Source organism: Lissotriton vulgaris, chromosome 2_1 (genome assembly GCF_964263255.1).
Source record: "Lissotriton vulgaris chromosome 2_1, aLisVul1.2, whole genome shotgun sequence".
NCBI classification, from domain to species: domain Eukaryota; kingdom Metazoa; phylum Chordata; class Amphibia; order Caudata; family Salamandridae; genus Lissotriton; species Lissotriton vulgaris.
This window is the reverse complement of record NC_141687.1, coordinates 1111941879-1111961799: the sequence shown is the minus strand read 5'-3', so window position 1 is coordinate 1111961799 and position 19921 is coordinate 1111941879.

The following is a 19921-nucleotide window of genomic DNA, read 5'->3' as shown; positions in this document are numbered from 1 at the left end:
AATCAGTCAGTGAGGGGTAATGGGAAGTGGTTATGGTCTGGGCAATGTGGGGGGAGGGACCTTTTTCCCTGCAGTGTCTCTTGGGGGTGACTCTATCACTCAGTAGTCAATCCAACTCCTCCAAGGACATTAGAGGATCAAATCTATTCTTCAGGTTCAGTGCTCCTTGGTTTGTGAAGGGCGCATATGGGAATGGGCGACAAAACCTAACCAAGTTACTATCACTTCTACTTCGCCAGACGGGATCTAAGCCCGGGCTGTGGATACCCCTTGAATAAAAGGAACTTAAGGGCATAGATCTGATGTTACTGGAATAGCTAGTCAATCCCCACCTTAATATTTGATTGACAATGCGGTGGTTCCTAAAGTTTACCACCACGCAGTCGCCAATGGAATTCCTGGGGCCTATTCCCCAACCAGCTCACCCTACGGACCAATGAAATTTCCCCCTGTTCATTTCCTGCTAGCGGCCTATGCTAATTCAGTCAGAACATGGTTTTGTTCTTAATCTCGTCATAGGCCTCTGTTTGATCTGGCTTCAACTCCGGGACCCCCGTTAGTATGGTTACATATGGTGCCGCTTCGGGAGGTAAATTTATACAGGGTAGAGGATTGATGGTTGCCATGGGGGGTGGCCCTTCTGCTTGGAACCGAGATGGGGATTCGGGTGAAGGATGCCAATGTACAATGGCTTGATGAGTGCCTTTTGTTGCACCGGGGATGACCTCGCCTGAGCTTGTAGTGTGACCATTAGGAGCCTGGCTAGTATGTGACTGCTGGGAACCTGGGGGCTGTAAAGGGCGTATGCGGTGGTAATTTGTCCTTTTGGAGAATTACTAGATAGTGCCGCGGCCGGGTTTGTGGTAATACCCTCCACTGCTGTAGTACTGGTTGGTGGGGGCAATGTAATACCACCCCGGCCCCTTTGTTTTTACCAGGGTTACTACCTTGTCTAGCCTGCTAAGAATTAATAAGCTGCTCAAAATGAGTCTGCAGGTCACTAATAATTTGGGCTACCCACGTCGGGGGAGCTTGTGTATGTGACCCGCTCCCTCTACGTACTTTTGCAGCTGCATTGGGCTTTTCAATCAGAGCCTCGATGGGTTTACCCCTCTTCTGCCTTGGTTTCTTAGTGCTAGTCTTCTTTTTCTTACCGATTTGTGCCGTCTCCCCCATTATATGTATCTCTCGGTCGTTAGTAGTCACCAACTGAGCACAAGGAATGTCAGTTAGCTCAGAATATGGCAGAGTGTTTATTGAGGTTAAAGAAGCTTCTATCTCAAAATCATGTAGCGAGGGAGTGAGGTCAATTTGCGGGGTTAATGAGAGACACCTCTCTGTGTGCTCTATTTCGTTAGCGACTGCCCAATAGCTTTGCGCAACATTCTGTCAATTGCAGTTGGTTTATCAAGTGTAGGGGGGGGGATTACCTTTAATTTACCAGCCAGGTGGGAATCACGTGGTGTGAGCAGAATGAGCTTGGATAACCTTTTTTGTACCGTTCTGGCCATTATGTATAAGGTCTATAATGTGGAGACTTACAACAGTTGCTACTGGGATTTATGGGCTGACTTACAAAACTCGAAAAAAAGGTACAAGACCCACTGTAGAGGCCAATCAAGACCACACCAGTTAGCCAAACACAACAAACCTACAACACCCCCTAGTCACAGGCCTGCAAATGATCTCAAACCACCCCCTATTCCCTTAGTCATATACAAAAGCCTCCCTTTTCACTGACCCACAAGTGGTTCCTAAGTTAGCACCACAGTTCAAGCAGAAGTTCTTGGAGGGGGGGCCCAGCCCAGCCTCTGCCAAACCCTGACAGCCACTGACGGCCCGCCCTTTGCCCGGGCTTAGCCTGGCGCAACCAGAGCGGGTCACGAGAAGCGGGGGATTCCAGCTGTTTTTGTGCACCACTGGGCGCCGGAACAACGTAGGCGGTGTCCTGGTTGCAAGTGCTGCCGGGAATTGTAGTCCCTGGGTGGGCGGGAGTAGGCAGGAGCAGCAACACAGGTGGCCCAACACTCCAGGCGGCAACTGGGCAGTTGCGGCAGCAGCGTCCTCCAAGGGTAAGTGCCCCCTGTTCAATATCCAGTTAGCCTTCAGTCTATCCTTCAGGGTTTTAACATTATGGAGAGCCCATTTAATGACCACAATCCAGTGTGTGTGCATTTGGGGTTGGTATATTGAATAGGAGGGCCAGGGAGTTAGTGCCGGGTGTGTTTAAATTGAAAGATGGTAGGCGTCGCCTTAAATGGTCTCAGGTGACCCAAAACCTTTTCTATGAAAAGGTCCAAGAGTCTTGTGATGCAGAACTCGCATCTTGTGTGTCTCCTGACTCTTCAGCAGTAGGCGTCCCCAACTCTTTTTTAGAGATTGTTGTTAAGGTGGGGGCTTTACTTTCTGTCCCTGCATGAAAAATGTCTTCGACTGATCCTAAATGGTTTAATTCTGCATGCTCTAAAGCAGTCAGAGCATTAAAGGACGCTCTGAAAGATAACCCGAGGGATCGTGCCCTCCGACTTAACTATAAAAAGATAATGGCAAGCCGCAAGGCGGAACTGAAGGAAGCAACTTGGCGGGAATTGGTAGACCCTAGCACGTTAGGCAGTAGCGCAAAATTTTGGGGAATCATTAATAGACCTCTTTTTGAAAGGGTTATGGATAAAGGTCTTTGTACCAACATATCGGAAGAGGATTGGGTGTCTCATTTTAGCTGTATTTTTAAGAGTGATTTATCTCTAGTTCAACCGCAAGCTAGCGTTCAAAATAATGCCTTGGTTGTATTTTCCCAGAGTGAAGTGGAGAAAGGCATTGCTGGTCTGTCGTGTAACAAGGCGCCAGGTACGGATGGTATTCCGCCGGACCTATTTAAATCAAATCCTTCACTTTGGGCCCCGGTCTTGCTGGGTGTACTTAATGCGGCGGATAAGGGCGGGTGTCCAAAGTCTTGGGGCTCATCCACTATTGTACCAGTGTTCAAAAAAGGTGATCGCAATAGTTGTAGGAGGGGTCTTACTGAATAGACTGGCAACCTGGGCGGAAGATAACAAGATAATTTTCAGGTATTCAATATGGGTTCCGCCCAGGGCACTCTACTATAACTCTACTATAACCCAATGCCTCAATCTTTACCTGATCCTCGGGAAGTACACGGTTGCCCGAAAAGGGACAATCTACATGGCCTTCATGGATCTCTCCTCTGCTTTTGACTGTGTCAATTGGGGGAAGATGTGGCAGTCCATGAGGGCCATGGGGGTGGAGGACAACCTGGTGGACTTCCTGAGGGATCTGCATGGTAATATGAGGGTAAATATTAGGTTTGCTCAGGACCTGTGGATCTCCAGGGATTTCAGTATTGAAAGGGGTGAATGACCGGGGTGCATCCTTGCCCCGTTTCTTTTTAACTTTTATATTAACGACCTTCATAGAAACAGGGGCTGATTTTCCGTATGTGGGGCGAAGGGATCTGCCCATTCTCCTTTATGCGGACGACGCGGTTCTCCTAGCCTGGAACCCAAGTGGCCTGCAAACCCTGTTAGACACCTTTTGCAGTTTTATGGCAGATCACGATTTGTCTGTAAATAAATCAAAATCATTTGTAATGCAAGTTGGGTTACGCCCTAAGAAGCAGTATTCCTTTAGGGTGAATGCAGAGAAGGTGCCTATAACCCCAACCTTCTCTTACTTGGGTGTCCTGATGGATGATCATCTGGATTGGAGTGCCCTGGTTAGGAGAAGGAAGGGGGAGGTGAAAAGAGTAAATGCATCTATTCTCAACTTTTCCACAAACATGGGCAAGCGCCCAATTGCGGCATTACTCAAAATGTACCAGGCAAAATGTGTAGCAATTGCCATTTACGGAAGTGAACTATTGGGATATGTAGCCTCGGAGGGAATTCAGGTGGCTGAGAATAATTTCTTAAAACAACTGCTGGGGGTACCCAATGGTACCTCTAATCTAATAGTACACAAAGAGACAGGGACAGCATTTATTTGTGACACACTGGCTATACGTCCATTGCTTTTCTGGCTCAATTGTTAGCTGAATAAAGATCTAAGCCTTAATCATTAGCTATTGAAAGAAGTAGTGAGTCTGAACCATATGCTTGATATTCCATGTCTAAAATATATGAAGGGTTGCTTTGGAGACTTGGGGCGCCCAGACCTGTTTTTAAGACCTGATTTTATAACTGCAGAAGTGTTTGTAAAGAAATATTTTATCTTGCTCAAAAAAGTAAACAGAGATGGGGTAGAACTATCAAAAACCAGCGTTCGGAAATTCGTGATGCCCATCCAAAGAGAAATGACGCAACGTAGCATAGTGGACGCTCGCCCTATTCACGGAAACTTTAAATGCGGGGGCTGCAAGTCTTGCCAACAATGCATAGAGGGGAAATCAATATGCCATAATGGCATTACCGTAGAGAGTAAAGCTATGAATAATTGTAAATCTAAAAACTTGATATACCTCCTAAAGTGCCCCTGCGAAAAGGCTTATATAGGTGAGACCTCCAGATCAATGAATACTCGCTTAACGGAACATCGATCTGCAATTCGTACCCATAAGATGTCTGCGCCCATGGTATCTCATTACATAGAAAACCACCACTCCCCAGACGATGTCCGATGGTTCATACTTGAAAAAATCCTCCCTACAGCAGGGCTCTGCTGTGAACAAGTCAGGAAAAAAAGAGAGGTTTACCATATTTTTATGTTTAACACTGTTGAGAATGGCCTAAACTCAGAAATTGCATGGGAACAGGCTATTCTATGAAGGAGACTTTTTTGGTCAATATAGGCTAGGTAGCCATATGTGTGCCTGTATGTATAGGTCCATTTAAGCACATGTATACCAACTATGTAATTACCATCCATTCAGGTTGTATAGAAATAGTAACAAAAACATAGCGTCTAATTAATCATATTCTCAGCACTTCCTTGCAACGTATATATAAGCATCTTTTCATTTCTGTCTTATATATAATCTTCATAAGCACTCAACCAACTGCACCGTCGTGAAAAATATGTATAAGCAATATCAAAACTCAATCAATATGTGAATTTATGTTACAGTTATCCGACTAACTGACCCTTTTTTATTGAAATATCGACTGGCCGATTCAGTAATTATTTACTATCAAATATACTGTGATCATATTCATCGGCTGATCCAGTAATAATTTACTATGAAACATATTGAGACCACTTCCATCGTCACTATTAATTTTAATTTGGATATTCACTAATCACAATTTTTATGAAATATTTTCTGTTACATATATAAGGAAAAACTCATCTTATTTTCCTTAAAAACGAACATCTTTGCGGTTTATATTTCACGAAAACAACTACCTATCTAGTCTGCTGTCTATGTCATATATCCAGCGCCCGTGTGCTATAACCTTATAGATATCCTGGTAGTCCGTTGTTTATTACATATCTCAGGCACTTCCCATCATCGTCATACAGACGCGCCTCCAGTCCAGTTTCTATGTCGGGCGTCGGATCTATGTTTGCGTTAACAAAGACCAACTATATAAAGACGGCGCGTGCCGAACACCGAATGTTTGCATCCAGCCATCAGTCACGCACCACGCCGGACCCGCCACGATGTGGCTCTGAAAGCCGAATACCGAGAGGCTCTTGACCAAATAACACAACTATAAAACGGTAAGCATGCTGCCCCGTAAGTGCGTCTCTCTGTGAGAAAACTGCCTAACAAGCATTAATGCATACCTTTGTCTTGTATCGTAGTCCAAGAAACCGATCCTTTATTACGGAATCGAGCCTCTCGGCCGACTTAAAAACAGACTGCCTAGGTAATTATCTCTTACAGCATTTCCATTGCGTTATATGTCATATAGCACTAAGTCGTGACGTGCACCATATAGAACCGGTTAACCAGCAGGAAAGTAATCTCTGTTCCTCTTTTTCCATCACGTTATGTACAATGTTATGTTGAGCAACATAGAACCGGATAGCTGACTGGAGATTATCTATAGAAACCTCGGTTTGGTTTGTCTCCATACTTATGATCATCACATAGTATTAAAATCGAGATATCATACCAGGGCAGTCTAGGTGTACTGTATATATATCCTCATTTTGAAACACCCAGATATATTTACAGCTCTCTGTTTTCTCATTCTAGAGCACTTCTATCATAAGAAAAGATTACAAGGAGTATAATATAAACAGATAGATGCCACCAGAAATAAAAGACGATATCCTATGAACTATATACTACAAAGACAGGTACAGATCTCTGATCACAACTAACTTGAGAATATAAAGTATTACGTATCGTAACTATACTCATAGCAATCCGTGTTATATCTTATCAACAGAGCGATATCGGAACACCAATTCCAACATCGGGACGGCTACTTACTAACATTTCGGCAGACTCTTAACTACGGTAGACATTATAAGTTATGAGATCTCTACTTCTTGTATATTAGATCGCTTCATATAAAGTCCCTTATTATATTGCGCCCTCTTATTCTTCTATCCATAGGTTACGAAATTTTTACATAAACTTAGAAAACGCGACCATTAGAAAATCATAGCTACTTGAAGACCACTTGTGTTACATCCAAGTAAGTGAACTTCGTATAGATAGATTATCCAGCCTAGTTAGTATGACAAATATGCTAGGTATAAGCATGTAAGGAAAATAGTCCATGAGAAATCCTTTTGAATATAAATGAGGTCCTTCTAATATAGATTAAGGAAAATAGTCCATGAGAAACTTTTTATGAATATAAGTGAGGTCTGTCCAATATGGATTAACCACAACTTTACCACAAACGAGAAATTCATGACCCTCCGTTTTTCTTCTCTTACTTCCTTTCAGTGTTACAATCAAGAGCTGGCAAATATAATAAATACCTATTCTAGTTTACATATCAAGGTCTGGATACCTTTGGTTACGTAAGTACATATACCCGAATGTTAAATATATGCAATAAATTATGCGATATTACCCCCATACAAATTACCATTACAAATAATTTGATTGGTCTGTATCTATTTCTATTATGAAACACGAATGATGGTAAAATGAAATATACTCATGTTATTTAATTACTGAATTGAGAAACGGAGGACAATATGGTGATAAAGTGAGTTTTCATAACAAAATGATGCGATACAAAAACAAGGTAATCGGAGGAAGAAATAATGATTAAAATGTTGATGAACATGTATATAATAATCTGTCTTGTACATGCGAGGTTATGATGTAATCATGAAATGCGTCCCAAATGTGGATAGTATACAACTGTGGATCTCACCTTTGTCTAAACAAATGTACATATAACTGTCTGTTGATGTAGATAATTAAATGTAGTATATTGTCCAGTGTATTAAAGTGTCCAAGTCTCACCCGTAATATGTTTTTTTAAAATTTCAGAGCAATACACGGCCACCTGAGGAAGGCTACATTGGCCGAAACGCGCGTTGTGAACCATCTTGCCGTATTGCTAACACCATTTGTTCTATTTTCACTCACTGTCTGTTTATAACTGTTTTAATAATTTATGTATGGGATTTATCAATTATTTCCTGCTATGTAATAATATGAAAAAAAGAATTTTATACGTAACAAGAACACTAACAAAAGATACAAAAAAATCTTTTTGAAAAAAACTTTATAATAAATAAATGAAATAATCTTTTTCTAAACTGGTTTGTTGGGTGACTTTTTCACTTAAACACTGGGTACTGACAAACATACATAGTATAATGAACATCATACAGTTTTTATAAGTTTTGAATTTACTTGGCTATAGACCGTTACCAACCTGATTTACTTCCCTATGTATAGCAAGTATACTAGTACGAATATATAGGGGTCCCCTACTTTCAAAAATAACTACTCCAGATATTGAGCCATATCTTTTATTGCCTCTGTCGAACCACGAGCGGTTTTTATTGACCAGGTTTAGAATGGATTATTTTCACTTTTTACTAGGTGTGCCTCTGGGGTGCCATAGAGGACTAGTGCTAGCACCCTGTGGTTGCGACGGAGTGTCTCCACAGGACCTGCTGCACTTCATGTTCTTCTGTAGTTTCTATGATGCTCCCCGGAGGTTCTTTTATAAAATCACTTAAAAAAAAAGTGCGCCCAGCCCTTTATTTTCTACAAATGTTAAAGCCTGAATGCATCCCATTTGTGGTTGGATTTTTGGAATGTTCACTGAAATATAGAACATGTATGGAAAATTAATTTTTAACTGATGGCTGTTCTTTTTGTAACACAGTGTTGAGGCCACATGGCCTATTTAACTGGTTAATTTACTCATCTGTAACATTAGTATTTCCTTTTATCAACTGGATGGCCCACCCTCCCTGTGATTATAGGTGTTTTTTAATAAATTTCATATATGGCGTTTATATATTTTATTATGTATTCAATGGGATTGAGGTGTAATATGCTTAGGATATGGATATGTCCTGTTCTTTTATGAGATCTGTAATCTTTTATGGTTTTCTACTTTGCAAACCAAATAAAGTTTTTGAAGTTTTTTGACCGTCATACACCATCTCACAGTAATCAAGCTCGTCCACACCAAACGCAGGCTAAGCAGCAGCAATCAGATTTCTGACACATCCATGGAAGAAGGCACCAAAAATCTACGACCTCTGCTAGCAAAACTAAAATTAAGAAACAGGAGTCATAGTAGCAAAACTTTGCGTATTAGAGAGATAGATTCCTCTGCAGGTCCAGGGAATGAATAGCCAGTTCCACTCCCGAGAGCGGATTAGAGTAGAAAGAAGGAACATACTTGTCTGGCCCATTTGTTATCTCAAGGGGAATTTAGGAGGAAGAAAGGACCTGAGCTCTGAACAGCCTTTAGTAAACAACCTGATTCAAGTAGGAGGCTAAACCCCAGAAGCTAACAGCTCAAACCGTGTGGCCCTAGGGGAGCACTGAGACTACCTAAAGCACAAAATTGATTTCTTTAAGAGGCACCCTGAGCTTCTCTGTATTGCAAGGCATCACTGAACATTTCTGACTCTCCCATCTAGGGTTTGCCCTTACGAAGCAGCTAGTTGTTAAAATTAATTCTCAGGCGAAGCTGGTAGGCATTACGAATGTTTTATTCTGGCAAAACAAGACACCCACAACAGAGGCTCCAGATGCGTTCGAAGGTCTCTGTAAACTGAATTAAGGTTTCCAGAGTTCCCGCACACATCATTCCAACATCGGTCGTGGAACGATGTTTGAACAATGCACAGTGCTCGTGGCTTGAGGCTGGAGGCATCTGCGCACCAAGTTGGAACGAAATACCTCCATACTACAACTTCTCCCTCCTTTAGAAAGTAACAAACACACAAAATAACATGAACGAATACAAAATATAACAATAGAGATGACATAGAGTTTACATATCTTAACCTAAAACATAATCATCAAACCTGGAAGGCATTCTCCTTTGACGACTGCTCACACCAACATTGTCATGGAAACATTCCAGGGAGAACTAGGATCCTTTTGATTTACCCCCTCAACAACAGGAATTGTGTCCACACGACCGGGTGAGATGATGCACTGAGAATCTGTGATCACTCTAGTGCCATCTTTGCTTTTAGACTGAGAAGCATCTGAGGTTGTATCCTGCAACCAACTAGACCAGTCACATTTATCAACCTCCCATTTATTAAGTTTCATTAAGGACCAAGCCAGAGCGTCTGAGAGGTGAACCAACGACCTCTTGTTCCATCAGCCCCTGTTCCCAAGAAGCGCAGAGCCTTTGCTCACATTTGTCACTTGAACTAGTGAGGAAAACTTTGACAAACCTTTGGCAACCTTCCTAGGATTTGTAATAAGGGCCCAATCATTTACTTCCAAGTCCGTATTTGAAGAAATGTTTACCATCGACCTGCCTCAATTTCATAGTCGGCTACTTTTGCTTCACATGAGCTGCAAGACCATTATCTTCATTAGCTGCCCATTCGAAACACTGTTTGTTCTGTAGCCATTAAAGACCCAAATCTGTATGTACTTTCCTTCCTCTTAAGAGAGTAAAAGGTGACACTGCTGTGGTACTGTGAGGCGAAATGTTATGCAACCACACTTTGGTATCATCCTGAGCTTCTTGAGTACCTTCCTTCACCAATCTGTTTACCCTCTCAACTAACCCATTAGAAGATGGGGAATATATAAAGCAACTTTAAAGTGTCTCATGTCATTGTTTGCTAGGAATGTGCACATCTTATTAGACACAAAGTGTGTGCCATTGTCAGTGACAATAATGGAGGGTTATCCTTCAATTACGCGACTTGTCTATGATAGTTCAGTGTTCACACAACCCCTGCTCTGATAATCCTATGTCTGTGTGGTATTGCAGTGTTATCACAGCTCATGATTGCGTGCAGTGCTCTGATATTCCTGTCGTTGTGGTATTGTTGTGGTATTGCAGTGTTGTCACAGCTCATACCTGCATGCAGTGCTTTGATGTTCCTGTTTGTGTGGTATTGCAGTGTTGTCACAGCTAATTCTTGCATGCAGAGCTCGAATATTCTGGTCTGCGTGGTATTGCAGTGTTGTCACAGCTCATGCTTGCAATCAGTGCTCTGATATTCCTGTCTGGGGTATTTTAGATTTGTCACAGCTCATGCTTGCGTGCAGTGATCTGATAGTCCTATGTCTGTGTGGTATTGCAGTGTTATCTCAGCTCATGCTCACATGCAGTGCTCTGAAATCACAGCCTTTTACTTGTGTAGATGTTCCCAAACACAACTGTAATTGGTAGTGTTGCAGGAGCGGCTCCACCATTAGGGCAGAGGGGCGTTGCCCCACTGCTTTCTCACAGTACGAGAAGCAGAAACATAAAATGGTAAAACTACCATGTTATCTTTTTTCTTCTCACACTGTGAGAAAACAGAAGTGCTTGGTTGTGGGCGGGCGGGCGGGTGGGTCTGCTGTAAAGCAGGGTAGGCGTGGCTAGCCAATGTTGTGGGACGGACTGTTTGGTCGGCCCTCTGGGGCTGACCAAAGCAGTCATGCCCACTCTCCATTTTCTCTATGTAGGCTGCAGAGAAAATGGCCTCCCTACAGGTACCCGGCTGGCGCTGTCCGCACCAATCACAATGCTGCCATTGCAGCGTTGTGATTGGCGGTGGAGAGGGAGGCTGCCTGTGGGAGGCTGCTTCTTGAGGAGAGCTGCAGCAGAAGGAAATCTTAGGATGCGGGGCAGGTGAGTTTATTTTGTTTTAAATAAACCCCTCCCACCTCCCCCACTAACGTGCAACACCCCCATGCGATTCCTCCACCCGCCCGTCATGCTGGCCACGACTTGAGGTATAACCCATGACTCAGGAAGAATCTGGAAACGGCTGGCTGAAGAGACCAAACACTCACCTTCCACTGTCTTCACTCCGACCCACAGAGCTTGCTCCACAGGGAACACTGCAAAACACTTTAGCAATCAGCCAGTGGCCCGGTGCCCGCCAATCCTCTCAAAACTCTTCTCACACCCTGCCAGGTACCACACCTGCCCCCCTTCCTTGCAAGTGCTGAAGTATGCCTAGAGCTGGCCAGTTCGGACACAATAGTTGGACGGAGGCCCGGCAAAGCCTGACAGGCATAGGGTGACCAACCGTCTGTAAATTTCACAGACAGTCCGTAATTTGGACCTCAAGTCCGTTGTCCGTGAGGAAACCTTTTACGGACGGCTTTTGTCCGTAATTTTGGCCATCACAGGGAGCAGCGCTGCTCCCCTGTGAGAGGCCTCACCTTCCTGATGGGGCGCCTCGCGCTCCTCCTTGAGCAAAAGAGTAGCCCCACCCGCCCATTGTCATTCTGTATGGGGCTGATTGCCACATACAGAATGTCAATGGGGCAGTCTGGGCTGGTCAATCATGTGGCGGCCTCCTCCTGCCTCAGTGTACAGCAGGGCATTCTGTAAAATAAAAGGCAAAACGCTAATGCTGCAACTTTAGCAACATGAGAAAACAGTTTATATAAAGAAGCCTGTAAAATAAGTTAAAAAGAACAGGTTATCGTTCTTTCACTGTCTCATCATTTTTTTAACTGAAGTATTTTCAATATTATATCCAACAAAGCCATGGTTGCTGCTTGTTTTTATTATTTTAAGCAACTAACAACCACTGACAAAGCCAGTAGGTAATATATATATATATATATATATATATATATATATATATATATATATATATATATATATATATATATATATTACCTACTGGCGGTCGCCAGTAGGTATATATAGTTAGGATTTTTTCTCTATGGAACTTTTGAAAATTCTATGTCTAATAACTTTGACGTTTGTGGACGGAATCGGCTGAAATTTTCAGGAAAATGGCACATTTTGTTTCTGATCAGCCCCTGAAAATATGGGGGGGTTTCGTCAAGGGGGGCCGAGAAAAAAGGGGGGTCCCAAAACGCGTTTTCCCATTCATTTTTCCATAGGGCGTTTGGCCTCACTTTTAGCTCGAACGCTGAATGGATTTACACGAAACTTGGCAAAATTGTAGGGACTGTTAGCCTGATGTGCCTTTGCTGGGTCTCAATATATGTGCTCCAGTGGATTTTGAGAAATTAAGGTTTTAAAAAACAGATATATCTGTGACAGCGTCCCGGATAGCGCTCCAGTCGCGTACTTGTCGCGTAACGGAGCTTTGCGAAGCGAATCTGATTGGCTCTCCGGTGTCTGTCAACATTCTAAACAGTCCGGAGCATCCGCCATCTTGTCTCTCGGTAGGATCGAGAGAAAAGAGGAGGAGAACAACGAAGGGGGAATTTAATGAAAGGGGGCAAGGTAGACCCCTCTTGACCCACTAGGAATGATGTTGGGGTTAATAAAGGGTCCCGTGGGAAAAAAAAAAAATGATTTTTCACGGTAGAAGCACTTCCCGGTTCGCGAACAGGTAGCGAAACGGGAATTCGCCATTTTGTATTTCGTTTTATTTAAATTACAGGGTATAAGGGGGTACGGGAGACGCATCCTGACCCTTTATGTTTTCTGAGGGTGGCTGAGGAGGCTCATATATGTTGATACATGTCCTCCAGCGGCTGCGCGTGAGCGTTTTTTTTTTTTTTTTTGCTGCGTGACGTCTGTTAACGTTCGATTCGAAGGAAATCAGGAAGTGTTGACCGCCATTTTGTCACTGCGAGTAAATATTTTGTTAAAAAAAATTGTTATAAATTAATCCGTATTGATAAACATTGTCTGCGCCATCTTGCCTTTTTTCCAATGCCACAATTTTGTCGTGCATGGCAGCCATTTTAGATGCCTTGACCAGACCCACTTTCTGCACGTCGCCGATCCTCAGCATGGCTCCCCACCCTCGCAAGCATCTCCCCCACGCACTGGTCACCCCCGCTCTCTCTCTCATGCATGGGCCATAAACCTCCCCCCATCTGCGCTGTTCTTCCCTGAGAATCACACCCTGTGCCCGCCCGACACCACCCTTTCACCCTATTCACTACCGCACCCTCTGACACTCCTCTTCCTCTGTGTCTAATTGTCCAGGCCGGTCCTAGGCTATCACCTAGCCGTGCGGATTTAGTTTATGGCCTCAACTGTAAAGAATTACCCCTCTTCAAAGGAGTTACAGTAGATCAAGGCCCCCACTCGATGAGATCCGTCACACCACACACATTTCTACTATCTGATAACCATCCTGTATTGTGATTGGGGAGGGGATTCTCACTGTGAGGGTGTGTGGGACCGAGCCTGAAGCGGAAGATTCCAGGGATGCCTCTTTGTACATCAAAGTTTTTACAATTATGTGTCACATTAAAAATATATAGCACTCCAACAAAGTAGTAGGATTATACAACTTTAATAACTTATAAATATATACAAAGCAACAAAAACAGTAAACACATTTAAAAAAAAATTTGAAAAAAGAAGCAACAATGGTCAGTAGCTGTCTTTTGTGCAAATAGTCCCAAGGCAGCACAACGTGCTGAGTTCTGGACGGCACCCAGGTGATGTCACCTGGGTGCCGCACTGGTTTTTGGTATCCTACAATGCTGCTCCGAAAAACGGCGTGGGGCGCCCCGGGGAGGGGGGGGAGGCCTCGTCAGTAGCGGTCTGTTGTGCGAATAGTCCCAAGGCAGCAGAACGCGCTGAGATGTGGATGGCATCCAGGTGATGTCCAGTAAGTTGCCGCACTGGTTTTGGTATCCTACAATGCTGCTCCGAAAAACGGCGTGGGGCGCCCCGGGAAGGGGGGGGGGAGGCGGCGTGAACGGGCCTCCCCAGGTGGAGGCTCGTCTGCTGTAGTGGGGCGCCCCTTTACCGTTTCAGTTGCCATTCCGCCCGCTTTTGGTACACTGTGCCAAAATCCTCCATTCTGCTGAGTTGCGCCCACTCTTGCGGTGCAGCGATAGGCGGCTGCCACAGGACTCTCAAAATGGCGGCAGGCTCTTCGGATTTGGGGCTGGTCCACTAAAATGGCCCTGGGACACCTTGGAACTCGGACGCTTGTCTGCTAGGGCTTGGGCCCCATTCTCGAAAGCGTCCCCTCAGCCTTGAAGATTCTACAAAAGTCTTGGGGGCCCCCGACTCCCGCAGGCTTCCGGTGGGGAGCGGCTGTCATGATTGCTTGCGGAATGGCCACGACGGAGCTACGAGATGGTGGTGCTCTCATGCTGACGCCAGCTTCAGTCTGAAACATCCAGAAACACTGTACACTATCAATTCGATGAGTTCCGGTGGAGCCCCAACGTGACCCGGTAGGGAAGAACTTGCCCTCCCCTTTTTTGAGTGATGGTTCTTGTTGCCTGTCCCCTCTGTTGTCATCTAACAGAACCTTTTTGGATTGCCGAGTAAGAAAAAGAAAGGTGGGGCTTTCATCGTTTGGGAAAAAAAAATGTTTTAATCCAATGAAAAGTGTTATTTTTAGGTCATATGATCAAGCCTTCCATCATTAGGAAACCAAAAGTAAAATGAACCAATGAAAAGTTTTAAAAACAAATCACATGGCCTGTTATGCGGCTTTGGGCTATAAAAAGCCAAAATAAGCCGTTGGCCCGTGAGGCGCCGTCAGTAGCGGACCAATGTGCGAATAGGCCGAAGGCAGCACAATGCGCCGAGATCCGGATGGCACCGAGGTGGTGTCCAGCAAGTTGCCGCACTGGTGTGGCCATCCTACAATGCTGCGCCGAAAGTCGCCGTGGGGTGCCCTGTTGGCCTGTGAGGTGGCGTCAGTAAGTGGGGGCTGTTTGAGGATCTGACTGCATTGGAAAGCAATGTGATGCGGTGCCTCGCCCCCAAGATGGAGGCTCCTCGGCTGCAGTGGGGCGCCCCTTGGTGTTTCACTCGCTATCCAGCTGAGTTGCGTCCGCACTTGCGGCTACAGTAGGCCGAAGGCAGCACAACGCGCCGAGATCTGGATGGCACCGAGGTGGTGTCCAGCAAGTTGCCGTACTGGTGTGGCCATCCTACAATGCTGCGGGGGGGGGAGGCGGCGCAAATGAGCCTCTCCCGCCTCTCCAGGTGGAGGCACTTCATTTGCAGTGGGGCGCCGTCTAGCTGAGTTTCGCCCGCTCTTGCTGCTACAGCGATAGGCGGGTGCAACAGGACTCTCAAAATGGCGGCCTGTTCTTTGGATTTGGGCCTGGTCCACTAAAATGGCCCTGGGGCACCTTGGAACTCGGACGCTCGAATTTTTTTCCTTTCCTCCACATGCAAAAAAGGTAAATGCCCGGTACGTTACCTGCCTCATCTGCCACGATGTACCCTCCAGAGGAACCGAAAAAATATATAGTTATGGTAATTATACCATGCATCGTCATATGGAGAGGTGGCACCCGATTAATTATAGTGCTGCCTAAATTCGAGATTTGGTGGATAACCCCCGACCTGCCAGTACATCCACCAATGAAGTGGCAGTGACAGCATCAGAGGCAAGGGAAACGGTTCTAAATCTTCAGAAGAACTTTGGACAAATGAAAATGACATGTTTAACTTGCGGCAAATTAATTTCATGTGGAGAGAGGAGTGTTAGTCTAATCAATAGAGCTTATGAACATTATCATAGTCGATGGTTGGTGGAGACATTTTGACTATATCCTGGACCTGCTCGGCCTCGCTCAAAATGGCGCCGGTATAAATGGGACTCGTAACTCCTTGTTGTGTACTGGTTGCCCAACCTTGATATCACGAGCTACGTATGCAGTTTTGAAGCACATGGCGGGCGGGGACGAGAATTGATTGAACATTTCGACATCCCTATTGATATTAAGTTCTGATGTGTTATTGATTACTGTACTATTGAAAGTTTGAATTAACGTCACCCATGGTACTTGCCCGCAAATGTATATCTAGATAATTTTATTGTAACTGGCTTGTCGTATTTTAATTATAAAATGTACGTCCATCGATTACGCAACTGTTAGACACCTTAGTTCTTGCAACCTAATAGCCCGCCCGTAACGTTCTTCTACAGTGTAAATGTCCCCTCATCATATACGATTCCAGTTTGCTCCGTGGCCGGCCCACGTGGTTATAGGCCCGTATTTGTATACTGACATTTTCACAATAAAGGTTTTTAAAACAAAACATGGTAGTAGTACATTGGTAAAGTTTTGAATAATAGCCACTGTTTTCGAATCAGTAAAAGGCAAGTGAAAAAAAGCAGTCCAATTACATGACGGTTAAAAGGTATAATACGCAGGAACGCAGTAAAGATAAATGGTCAAGGGCTGCTGTGTTTTCTACTCTTGCAACATAAAGTGATCGATAAGAATCTGATATTCATGCCTATCAGCGACTAAGACAGCAGGCCGAGCCTCTTTTGCTCAACGGTTCCCTCATGGGACGAAGAAACGCCCTTTTTCTCGAAAAAGGAATATTTTACTTGCAGGACAGTTGTAAATTTCCCGGGAAAATACATTAGCCTGGAACATTGTTAGTGATAAACTGTAAATGCATCTGGGTCCTTTGCTTTACAAGTCAGAGTGAGAAAAAAAAAGGTGGGGCTTTCATCATTTGGGGAAAAAAAATGTTCGAAAGCAATGAAAAGCGTAATTTTTAGGTCATATGACCAAGCCTTTCATCATTTTTTTTCATTTCATTTGCTTTATTCGATTTTGATTTAAAAATCATAAAAGCGTACAGTTAAAAACAATCATAAAAACATACATGCATTAACACCATATCTATAAGTTAAAAAACATACACCCAGCCTGTGTGGGTAATTTCCTTCTTAGTTACACGTATTTCAAAAGATTAGCATTCATAGTTCTATCGTTACAAAAAATTGTCCCATAATATAAGCAAATTATTAGCGCTTTCCACGCTTGTAACTGCTGTACAGTGGTTCTGGCCTATTGAAAGCGAAAGGGCTACTACCATTCCATACACAGGCGCTTCTACCCATCAGGTAGTTGTACCTTGCATTTGGTCTTGAAGGGGAGATGTATTGCGCACTAGGGTAAAAGTCATGTAAGTCCCAGGTGGATATGGGACCGTCTCCTTCTTGGGGCTGCCAAGTTTGTAAGTATGGGACAACGTGTCTGTTCCTAAATTTTACAAACACTAGGTCACCGGGAATATCTTTTGGGGAGGAGCCTAACCAGCCCACCCTTCTAGCACTCAATATTCGACCATCAAGATCGGGTGGTAGGGGTCTATTATTTGCTAGCCAAAATGTAACCTTGTTAAGTAAGTCTTGCTGTCTTTCGGGTTTACCATATGGGAGTACTGGTACTCCCGCCAGGACAGACACAAATGGGGCAGCCTCCGGGGGTAGGTGTATATGGGGTACCTTTGTAATCTCTGTTCTAGCAAGGTTATGCTGCGTTGATACGGGTTTGGAAGCGACCCTTGGAGCTTTTGAGACTATTGTATCAGAGGCTAGCAGCTGAAATTGAGCACTTTTGCTTAATGTAGGAGGCGTAGTCTCTTTAAAGGCAGCAGATGGCTGAGAGCGGTTAGATGTTTTGATAATTTTGGTGGGTGGGAAGCTATCCTTAATCCTTTCTTCTATTCCCGTCAGCCTATCCCCTAGAGTGTTAATTTTTTCCAACAAAGGTGATAAGAGGGTTTTGACCAGTAGTTCAATCTGGGACAGTAAAGCCTGCTGGGAAGGAGGTACTGTCTGGTCAAACTTAGCTGCTGTTTCTGTGGTTAAAGGGGAGTTATTAGAAGACAATGAAGACATAGAGGGTCTTAGGCACAGTTTTTGTAGCTTTGGGTGGTTCCCATTTTGTTTAATCCCATTGTGCTTCCTTTTAACACAGGAGATCTGTGGGAGTACTGTGCTTTGAATGTTAACTTTTTTAGGTGGGAGGGGGGTTCCTGCGGGCAGTCATTAATAGGTGATGTACAGCCACTAATTAAGGTACAGGATGGGACATTGTTTTGTTCGTTTAACGGTTCCAATGGAACGTACCTGGTTTTACAGAGATTATTTAATTCCTCCCACAGTGAGAGGCATTGTGCAGAGCCAGCTGTTTGCGAAGAAGATTGTATGCTGGGAGTGGTGGGTGTACTAACTATGGACTGGCGGGAATCATTGTCTTCTGTTTCATCAGGAGTGAGCACTGTTGTCCTATTAAAGTGATAGTCTAGTGTCCCTTTGCACGATCCCCTCTGTGAGGTAGCTTTAGTGGTGACCCCTTTCTGAGACATAATGTAATTAGTAATGACTTAGATGTATATAGGGAATGCGACGTAATAACACAGTCTGAGTTTTTATACAAGGAAGTTCAGGTCCGTTGATAAAATCAATGGGTGGGTATAAAAAAGATAAGTGTATTAAACTATCTACCTCCTCAATGATGCGAGCCAAGGGGGGGTGGCCCGTCCCGGCCTCCTCGGCCTCTGAGGGCCTTAGAGGGCCCGCTCTTGTCCCGGGCTTCGCCCGGGCGCGCGTCCGCGCGCGTTCCGCGCTGCGGATACAACAATCACATAAATAGGGCCAGTAGGCGTGACTCCGGCACAGGTGTGTTGCAGCACCGGCTCCTGGGAGTTGGAGTCCTTTGCTGGCGAGTTCCTTCTGCCCTCAGTAACGCAAAAAGAAATGCTCTAATCCCCGGTCCGCTCTCGTCTTCAGAGCCCCTCTGAGCAAACAAACAGCCTCAGCAGACCCTCCACTGCGAAGCGGGACCCGTGCCAGGGGGTTCCGCGAGAGGTAATCAAGGTCCCGTGGTCCAGTGGGCGTGACTCCGGCACAGGTGTGTTGCAGCACCGGCTCCTGGGAGTTGGAGTCCTTTGCTGGCGAGTTCCTTCTGCCCTCAGTAACGCAAAAAGAAATGCACTAATCCCCGGTCCGCTCTCGTCTTCATAGCCCCTCTGAGCAAACAAACAGCCTCAGCAGACCCTCCACTGCGAAGCGGGACCCGCGCCAGCGGGTTCCGCGAGAGGTAATCAAGGTCCCGTGGGCCAGTGGGCATGACTCCGGCACAGGTGTGTTGCAGCACCGGCTCCTGGGAGTTGGAGTCCTTTGCTGGCGAGTTCCTTCTGCCCTCAGTAATGCAAAAAGAAATGCGCTAATCCCTGGTCCGCTCTCGTCTTCAGAGCCCCTCTGAGCAAACAAACAACCTCAGCAGACCCTCCACTGCGAAGCGGGACCCGCGCCAGCAGTTTCCGCGAGAGTTAATCAAGGTCCCGTGGGCCAGTGGGCGTGACTCCGGCACAGGTGTGTTGCAGCACCGGCTCCTGGGAGTTAGAGTCCTTTGCTGGCGAGTTCCTTCTGCCCTCAGTAACGCAAAAAGAAATGTGCTAATCCCCGGTCCGCTCTCGTCTTCAGAGCCCCTCTGAGCAAACAAACAGCCTCAGCAGACCCTCCACTGCGAAGCGGGACCCCTTTCATCATTAGAATAACAAAAGTAAAATGAACCAATGAAAAGTTTTATTAACAAGTCACATGACCTGTTATGCTTACGTTACGCGCCGCGCTCTGGATCGCTTCCGGGAAGCTGCGCCTCGCG